Source organism: Agelaius phoeniceus, chromosome 9 (genome assembly GCF_051311805.1).
Source record: "Agelaius phoeniceus isolate bAgePho1 chromosome 9, bAgePho1.hap1, whole genome shotgun sequence".
NCBI lineage: Eukaryota > Metazoa > Chordata > Aves > Passeriformes > Icteridae > Agelaius > Agelaius phoeniceus.
In genome coordinates, this window is record NC_135273.1 from 20,815,090 (window position 1) to 20,824,298 (window position 9,209).

Genomic DNA, 9,209 nt, shown 5'->3' on the forward strand with positions numbered 1-9,209 from the left:
ATAGGAAGAAGAACCTTGATGAAGTCTGGTCCTTAAGACTCAAGACTGAACTCAGTAACATCTCCACTCTTTGCAGTGCTGTTGTTGTCGTCATGTGTCCTTAGACTTCAGTCCTCTCTCTATAAAAGGGGTGGGACAATACTTCCCCTTTCCCACAGCTGTGCCTGGCTCTGAGCTGTCAGGAGTGAGAGTTGACAACTGTGTGACTGTACTGAGACTAATGCCCTGACAGCCCAGTGGTGGACAGGGACACCAAGCACTGCTGAAACATGAAATGATTACTGGCACTGCTGGATTGCAATCTGTTAGGCAATACAATTTGTGGTTGGGATCTGCAACTAAATTTATTAGTGTTTACCACTGCTTGTGCTAAAGCTATTCGGGGCAAGTTTGTGGACTCCCGATTCAAGTTTGTGCAGGGAGCTGGTTACAATTGCATTGTTTCTGGAGTTAGAGATCTCATGTGAGAGACAGGAGACTGTGAGAAGAAAAGTTCCTCTTCACTGCTTCTTTTGATAGCAGCTACCAGGGCCGCTTGATCATTGCTGGCAGAGAATGCTTCATGCCCAAAGTAAGCAATGGTAATACTGTTTTAGACAAAAATATTCTAGGTTTTAAGCATGTCTTTTGGCATGCTACACATTTTTTACTTTACTATTCCACTTTAATACTTAGCAAAATGCTTAAATCAGTGAATCTTCAACAGGTGGAGAAATATAAATACCTTCATGGCCATTGCATATGATTCTCATTGCAATGAACAGCACATTTATCATCAGTTTCTCTAGGCTTTTTCTATGGAGAGATATGATTTAAATTTCAACTTCTTTCCATCATTATGTATATAAGTAAGAATGAAAAAGGAGTGAAAAATCAAACTTGTATTTAGGTGTCCTTCAGTCTGGAGACTAGGGAACTCTAGGTGAAGTATAAATAAAGACAGGATCTTGAAAGCAGAGAGCATTTAGATGCTGTTTGGGTGTGCATCTTATTTGTTTAGTTTATATTGGATAAGTTATTCCAACAAAATTTAAATTTTTAGTCAAACATATACTATACATACACATCTGCTCTGGCTGCTATACCATTTTATGTAGTCTCCTTCAATGTTCTTTGGCCTCACAGCTACACTATCAGCTGCCTGGCTAGTTATCAGAGCCTGGAAAAATGAAGGGCAAAGATGAGAGCACAGTTTGGCAAAACATCCTCTTCCTGCAACAGAATCCACAGGAAATACTCTCTTTCCGTGTTACAGAGAGTGAGCAGGTGTTGATCCAGGTTGAGGTGCTGGTGAAGATGGAAACAGCCCAGAGAACTCTGCATAGAGGCTGGCAAAAACCCCTGCAGAATGAGAGGAGCATGACCGGAGAAAGGATGGTTTTAGAAGATATTAGATATCTGCTGGGTACAAACATACATGCAAGACAAAATTTGGTATCATAAAGCTACTCATAGTTAATATGGTTCATTGACTTCAGGTACTTGCTGTCACTAGAGAGGAACAGAATAGGAGTCCAACAAGTATTTAGAAGCAGCTCAGAGGTGCTTAGCATGACTAACATGATCTCAAGTTCCTACTTATCTTCAATCCTCCCACAGAAGAAAGACATCAAATAAAGAGGAAAAAGCAGTATCCGATGTGTCCAGAGCACAGAGGAAGCTTGTTTAACCTGTCAGCTCTTAGGAGGAAGTGATGCATCCTGAACAAACAGACCACTTGACCTTATATAGCTGAAGCTTTCTTCATGGAAGTGAAACTAAAATGTGACTCAAAGCACTTAAAAATAAAATCTGTTATAAAAAAAACTAAGGGATGAGGAAATGTAACACATCATCATCCATTTGTTATACCACTTCCACGTGGAATTGTATGCATGAGAGTATTTTGGTTGTGCATATTGAAACCTGAACTAAAAACCCAACATGATTATTTGGTCACTAAGCCTTTGGCTCACTTCTGACACCTAACCACAGCTCTTGTTTTAGGCCTAACAAGTACAGAATTCATCCATAAAAAGAGAATCAACAAGCATCCATCAGTCTTGTAATTTCAGGTTTCAGATATCTCCATCTTAAGCTGAAGTTAAAAAAGTGACATATTTGAAACACTACATATTCATTGAAGAAAAAATCTGGGTTCAAACTTGGTCTGGAATAACCCTTCCAAATCCATCACATCTCATAGAAGTGGGAAATCTGAACAGAATGTGGGCTGTGCTGTATAACCTTTTGGCAAGTGAATGAAATGGAACTATGAGAAATGGAAACTTGTGCATTTGAAGGCACAAGGGCTATGTACTGAATGAACAGCAAAATGAGATGCAGACCCACATGAGCAGTATGCTCAGCTCCTGTGTGCAGCTCCATAGCTACAGCCAACAAGTTGATTCATTGAGATTTAGGCAGCATCTGCCTGGTAGGATACACTAATGATCTTTGAAGCTGGATAGGGCTGTGAGAATACCAGCATCCAAACAGAATCCAGAGTGAATGCAGCAATCCAGAGGCATCGAAAATGAACAAGATAATGAAGACAAAGAGGAATAACCAAATGCACAGAAGGAGATGAGTGATGACTGGTATTAAAACAGATCCAGAAAGCCTTGCAGACCACAGGCTGGATTTAAGTCAACAGTGTTGAGTAAGAAACTGTAAACATACTGACATGTACTTAAGGGCACAGTTTGTAAACATCAGGACAAGGCAAACACTCCGCTGTGTTTCGTTTTGAGTGTCATTCTTCTTGATGAGAAGACAACAGTAATAAGTGGTCAAGAACATGACAAGGAGAAAAGACTGAAAACATTCCAGAGAAGCAAAATCTACGAGGGACACTTTCTTCAAAAGAGAAAAGGCTGAAGCAGAGAAGGGAATAAACTGTTCTCTGCATCTTCTGGAGTTGGGTGAAAAACAATAATCTTGTTTGCAGGGAGGGAAACTGAACTGAATTATTATGAAATTACTCTACTAGTAAGAGTAGTGAAGCATGAAATAAATGGAATTGAGTGGTGCTGAGCCTCAGTCACTGGAATTTTTAAGAAAAATTTAAACAGAAATAAAATAGTTGGTTTGGATTCTTGCAATGCAACTGAAAGGTATTTTGAGAAATCATCTAACCTCCGGTTCCCTGCTTTATTATGAAATCAAAGAACATGCTCAGTGACTGAGATGACTACATGAAAATAAAGACATTGCAGGCAGATTTAGAAATCATATTACACAATTTACCCATCTCTTAAAAAAGCGGCTTTAAGAAATGGGTCTATGAAAGAAAAAAGTCTGGATTTCTGAATTACCAATTAAAGGCAAACCTCTAAATGCTAGACTAATAACTATAATGAGTTTTGAGCAAACCTTTCAGTGACTCTTAACAAAATAATATTCTAGAAAGGACTAGAATCAAATTGTTTCCATGTCCCACTGGACAAAATAATGCCAATGAATAACATGTGCAACTGGCAAGAGAGTAAAATTATTATCCCCCATTGGATAGTAGAAATGTTATTTTTTCTACTGAGTAACTGAAAAGTGGTTTGTATGTAATGCTGTGACTTGGCATCATACACATGAATTACCTCAGTATGCTTTGAGCTAGAGGCCTCTGGGTGTATGATAAAATCTCCCAAAGCTCCATATTATTGTAAGAGGCAATCATGGAAGAAGATGAAAATTACAGGCAACCATGAGACTTTGCTAGTCACAGACTTGTGCATTTTGGGACTTGGTACCTGTTTGGTGACAGTATAATTCCAGAAAACCAGATGGACACATTTACACATCCACAAGCAGCTTCACATTTATTAGAAATGAACCAATGAACTCTGCTAGTCACTGCTGGGATGTTCCAAGTGCAGTAAATTCATAACATCAGCAGTAGTAGTTAAGAATTACTTACCACAAATTCTTCCCTAAATGTTCTTGCCTTGTGGCACAAAACTTTAGCCTAAGTTAAAAGAAAGCATGCCCAAGTGAGATAAACCAGAACATCACTACAGCTGTTGAAATTGCAGCTGTTCCATGAAGATCACAGCATGTACTTGGCATTACTACAGCATGTTAGCACCCATGATAAAAAAATCTTCACTAACGTTCCAACTCCTTCATCTTCAAATGCACCTGCAAAGTCTGACACATTGCAAATTTGTGTGGTTGGATAATATTTTTATTTTTAAACATGCTTACGTGCTGTGTTAAGAGCAGCCCCAGCCACGTGAAGGATTGCCTTAAACAGTTGCCTGTGACCATCTCAGTCAAATTTTGCTCTAGAACTTGCTAGACCATACCTGAGCCAACACTACAGGACAGCAAAGGAGTTTAAGTAGCTGTCATTCAAAACTGAATTGATTTATCTCAGAAATTATTTTCCTTAGACATCTTGTATTTGGGAGCAGTGTATTTGACTAAAGACATCACATTCCTCTTAAAGAACAAGCAATTGCTAATTTAATTTCAAATTACACATGCACAGATAAATTAGAAATATTTTTCCAGAACAACTGAGTTCCATCTAAAATAACTGCAATTAGGTTTATCTTAGATATTAAATCTTTTGCCCTCTAAGATCACTCTGTCTTACAATAACTGTATCCTCTATTTACAATGTTTTAATACACACAACATCAAGAGATCTTGTGTTTATTACCTGGAGAGACAAATCAGAATTTTTTAACATTCTGTAGCTGAAACCAGGTTACAGAAATGTTTTCTGATGGTCAACTTGACTCAGCCTTAAAACTAAATTAAAGGGATTTTAAAACATTCACAGGGAGAATTATACCAGCCACAAGCTTTACTCTTAAAAATTTGGAACAGTTGTTATTTTTACAATCCTATTCTAGACATAAAATACACATATGTCCTCCTTAAGCACAGAAAAAATTATATGGCCAGGAAAAATGTTCAGAGGCAACAGAGCTGTCAAACATATGAGATGATAAGGGGTGGAAGAAGATAAGGAAACAAGGGATTTCAGCCTCCCAAGTTTATGAGTGCATTGAACTGCAAAGCTTAAAAACAAAGTTTGTCACCTGACTGTGATCTATGTCAGCAGTCTTTTATAGCAACAAAGCTGCAATAATAATAAAAAGATGCATTATTAATATATTGAAAATGCCAGGAGAAAGCAATGTTTAAAGAACTCTCTTATGTCAAGGGCTGAAGTTTTTATATATATATGTAATGTATTTTATTGACTTAATCCCAAAGAATCCCATAAATCTCCAGCATCTGAGCTCCTGCATTAAACCTGAATGAGAAAAGAGCTATATCTGCTGGTATATTCTAGTTTCTATAGGGACAATCAAGATTAGATGCTATTTAATTATTGGGTTTGCTTTGTCTGGTATCTGTTAAACTTGCCTGAGCACTACCATTAACATTACAGTCTCCAATGGCAAAGAGCATTTCTGTAGGAGCTTTCTCTCATAAAAGGTTACCAGTAACCCAACCATGTTATTGGTATCACTGCACAGGAGCGAATGGCTAATTTTTATTGATTACAAACCCACTGCCAAACAGAGCTTTTAGTGCTGTATTTTTATTAACAGAATCTTGGAATGGAAACAAAGATACATCAAAACAGAGTTTATACATTAAGCTTTACAGAAAAGAAATGTAAAAGTCTTCAGCTCAAAGATACAGGTAATCATATCCATTTGGAGACTTGTGAGCTATTAGGAAAAGATATTTTAAAGGGAGAATGTAAATATAGCACTGACAAGCACACCTTTAATACCGAATGATCTACAAGAGTGACTGAATTCTTATCTCCAGATTTAGTACTAAGTGTTTGGCCAGCCTCATCTCTCATTTTACATGAAATAATCTCACACCTACAAAGCTCACAGCAGACAAGGTGGTTTCCCTGATTTAAATCCCATTTTTCTCTATTACAAGTTTTATGAACATCTGCAGAAAAATTAAGTACGTCTTTTATTGATTGGTCTAGATAGACTCCAACTTTGATGGTTGCCGCACTTGCTGCTGATCAAATGAATATCCATGAATAAGCTGGGTGCCTACGGCGAGCAGCATCTCCATCCCTGTACCGGCAGCCAAGGCACAGACCTGCCGCTAGATGGGGGAGCAGCCTCGGAAAAGGAGACGCTGTCGCTCGCAGCCAATGCACAGGCCATTCCTTGAGCACGTAAATCACAGGGAAGTGGTTTTATTTATAGGATAACCTTTGTCCCCCTTCCACCCCAGTACTTATAAAAAGGTAAGCATAGGACAAAGAGTAGTTACTCAGCCATTTAAGTATACAACTTGTCACTTCTAACTATGATCCTGCCAGACAAGTCTGTGACTCCTCACTGACATTTATAATCCTGCATTTTCCTGATCTATCTAGACTTCAGGTAATGCTAGCAACCTCTACAGCAGCAGAATGGCCAGAACGCTCTCCTTATGAGAACCCCTTGCAACAACAAAGACAGTTACTTCGCGAACAAAAAATAAATAAACAAACAAAAAACAAAACCCAAAACACCCCCACAACCAAAACCAAAACTAATCAAAACCAAATAAAAGCAATTATTTCATGTCACGTCCACAGGAAGTCGTGGAAGGCATGGAAACAGCGGGAAAAGTGTTTAAGAAGAACCTGCAAAAGTGTACTACACCCCATAACCATTTTCCTCCAACAAAGCACAAGCTCGACTGAAATAGCACAGCCAGAGATAATCTGGCAAACAAAGCACAAGCAAACGCGGCAATACTAAGTCTTACCTAAGAAGAGTAACAGTTATAATTGTGTTGAGTGGGAGCGCTGACAGTGATCCTCCCTGAGCCGCTCCAAAGCTCTGGATCATTAAAACGTGCCCGCCAACCGCAGCCGCCTGAGAGCATCTGCTGAGAGCATCTCCCGCCGCCGCCACGCTGCCGCCTCCGCTGGGGGCGCCCGTGCCCCGCGGCGGCGGGGCCGGCACGGCGGGATGGGCACGGCGGGATGGGCACGGCGGGATGGGCACGGCGGGATGGACACGGCGGGATGGGGACAGCAGGATGGGCACGGGGGATGGACACGGCGGGATGGGGACAGCGGGAAGGGGGACAGCGGGATGGGCACGGCGGGGCCGGGACGGCGAGATGGGCACGGCGGGATGGACACGGAGGGATGGGGACGGCGGGGCCGGGACGGCGGCTGCAGGAAGCCCCCGGCCAGCGGGGCGTGCGAAGACAGAGCTGGGCGGCGCAGACTGCGGCGGCTGTGCGTGCTCTCATACAAACGCCGTGGAGAGCGGATGGTGCCCTCCCCAAGGGATATCCCGGGCACCCGCAGTGGTGCGAGGCTGTAACCCCGCTTATGAAGGTAGTAATTCCCATATTTTTATAAGAATACTAACTTCAGGCCCTATGGCCACGTCTAAGTAGGAGCCAACTCGCTGCTCTGGCTTGAGAAATGCTGACTCTTCTCCAGATCGCTTCTGTCACTTGCTACACACAGAGACAAGTACTTTGCTGTCCCCCAGTTAGAACAACACAATTTGCTTTGAATTGGTTTAATCTCCTGGATTTTGGACGTTTGAAATTTTAACTTCAAGACAACACCCACAAAATTTCTACTCAGCCCTTAACTGCTTTCTTAAGGTAGTGCAAACACACTCAGATAATAGGCAAAAAGTTTGTTTACAATTTACTTTTCATGAGTCTTCACATCTGACACGTTCAGACAGGGAAGCAAAGTATGGTCAAGTGATTTCTGAAAATATGCTGCCACTGGAAGCTGCATCAACATTATCAGAACCCAACTGATCTTACATTGACTAATTATTGTGATCTATTCAGGCATCAGTGCACAGCTAAAATGACAAATCTTAACAATTTCTTCAAGAAGTTGTCCTGTTCTGAAATCACGAATAGCATTACAATATCAAAATAGGTGTAACACAAAGATTAACAGAGCATCCAGCCAGAGAGCACTTGAATGTGTTTAATAAATAAGTCTGCACACCCCTTTGCTACAGTTGTCTGATTTGTGTTATCACTTGTTACCAAATTTTAGGAAGCCCATGACCCAAACACTATCATTCTGAACCTTGGAAACAAGAAACTGTTAAAGCTTCCATGACTGGAACATTTTAAGATTAAGAAACATATTCAGGCTCTGAATTATCAAATTAACATATTTTTAAGAAATACATAAGGCAAATATTAAGAATCCTAATTCATCATTCCATTAAAGATTAAAAGATTACTTCAAATATTATTTTCTTCTTTACACATGAACAGAACTCAGTATTGCTTAAAGAAGCAAATTAAAAAAACCAAACAATTATTTCATCTCATTCTGCAGATGGCAAACAAACATGACATCAGTCAGAATGCTGAGATATTCTGCATTTCTCACAAATTACTCACCCTCATTAGAAACAGGTTTTGTAACATTTAAATAGGTTTGTTACTTACTCTGTTAGACTATTACAAGAGCACAGCACATAAGAATTACCCAGTTTTTAGGTTACTATTGATCTTCTTTATGCATCACTTAAGTTCTAAAATGATGCCAAACCCTCCATTCCTTTTAGAGCTATTTCTGCTACAGATATATGATGTACTGTGTTTTGACAGCAAATGTGACCAAGCTGCGGCAACCGGTATTGATTCAGAAGTTAAAGGAAGAGGCAAATAATTGTCATAATCTTCAGTGATTAAAAAAATATTTCTAGAATTTATATCTTTTGCAAAAATTGGTGATTTAAATGCCAAGGGTAAGTAAATAGCTTTGCCTTTTTTTTTTAAGGGCTAAATTCTACCTGAGAATGTGAAGATAATTCAGCATAGAAGTCTTTCTAGAGCATTCAGTTATGAATTAAATTAACACTATCCATCAAGTAATAAATTTCCTCAACAAGATTCGTGTGACCTATTAACATATGCTATATAAATTCAAAATTGCATTACACAGGAAAGATGTCTCTCATGCAAAAATGGAAATTAAGTCACCATCATTCCCAGGCTCTGCTGAAGAAGGGAGTCTAATGAAGCAGCTCCTGCTGTTACTGCCTGGGCTGCACTCTGTGTGGCAGCCCCCCAGCATCTGCAGGAAGGTTATTAAAGCCACAGCAATGGCAGATACTTAACCTGTGTCACTGGGATAAACACAGTCCAGAGAAATGATATCTTCTAGCATATGTATGAACACAGAATTGTGCACCTTCGTGCAAACACCCTTATTGGCTTGCATAACTTATTTCTTCTACCAGTGTCAT

General features: G+C 39.8%; 1 long non-coding RNA gene across 1 annotated transcript in view; it reads right to left on the bottom strand.

Annotated features, from left to right (window-relative positions):
• The window catches only part of LOC143694818 (uncharacterized), a 70,487-nt gene extending 63,633 nt beyond the window's left edge, over positions 1-6,854 (bottom strand). The window contains exon 1 of the long non-coding RNA XR_013183536.1: positions 6,727-6,854. This is a non-coding gene — a long non-coding RNA (uncharacterized LOC143694818). The remainder of the gene's footprint in view (positions 1-6,726) is intronic.
• Between the last annotated feature and the right edge of the window lie 2,355 nt (positions 6,855-9,209).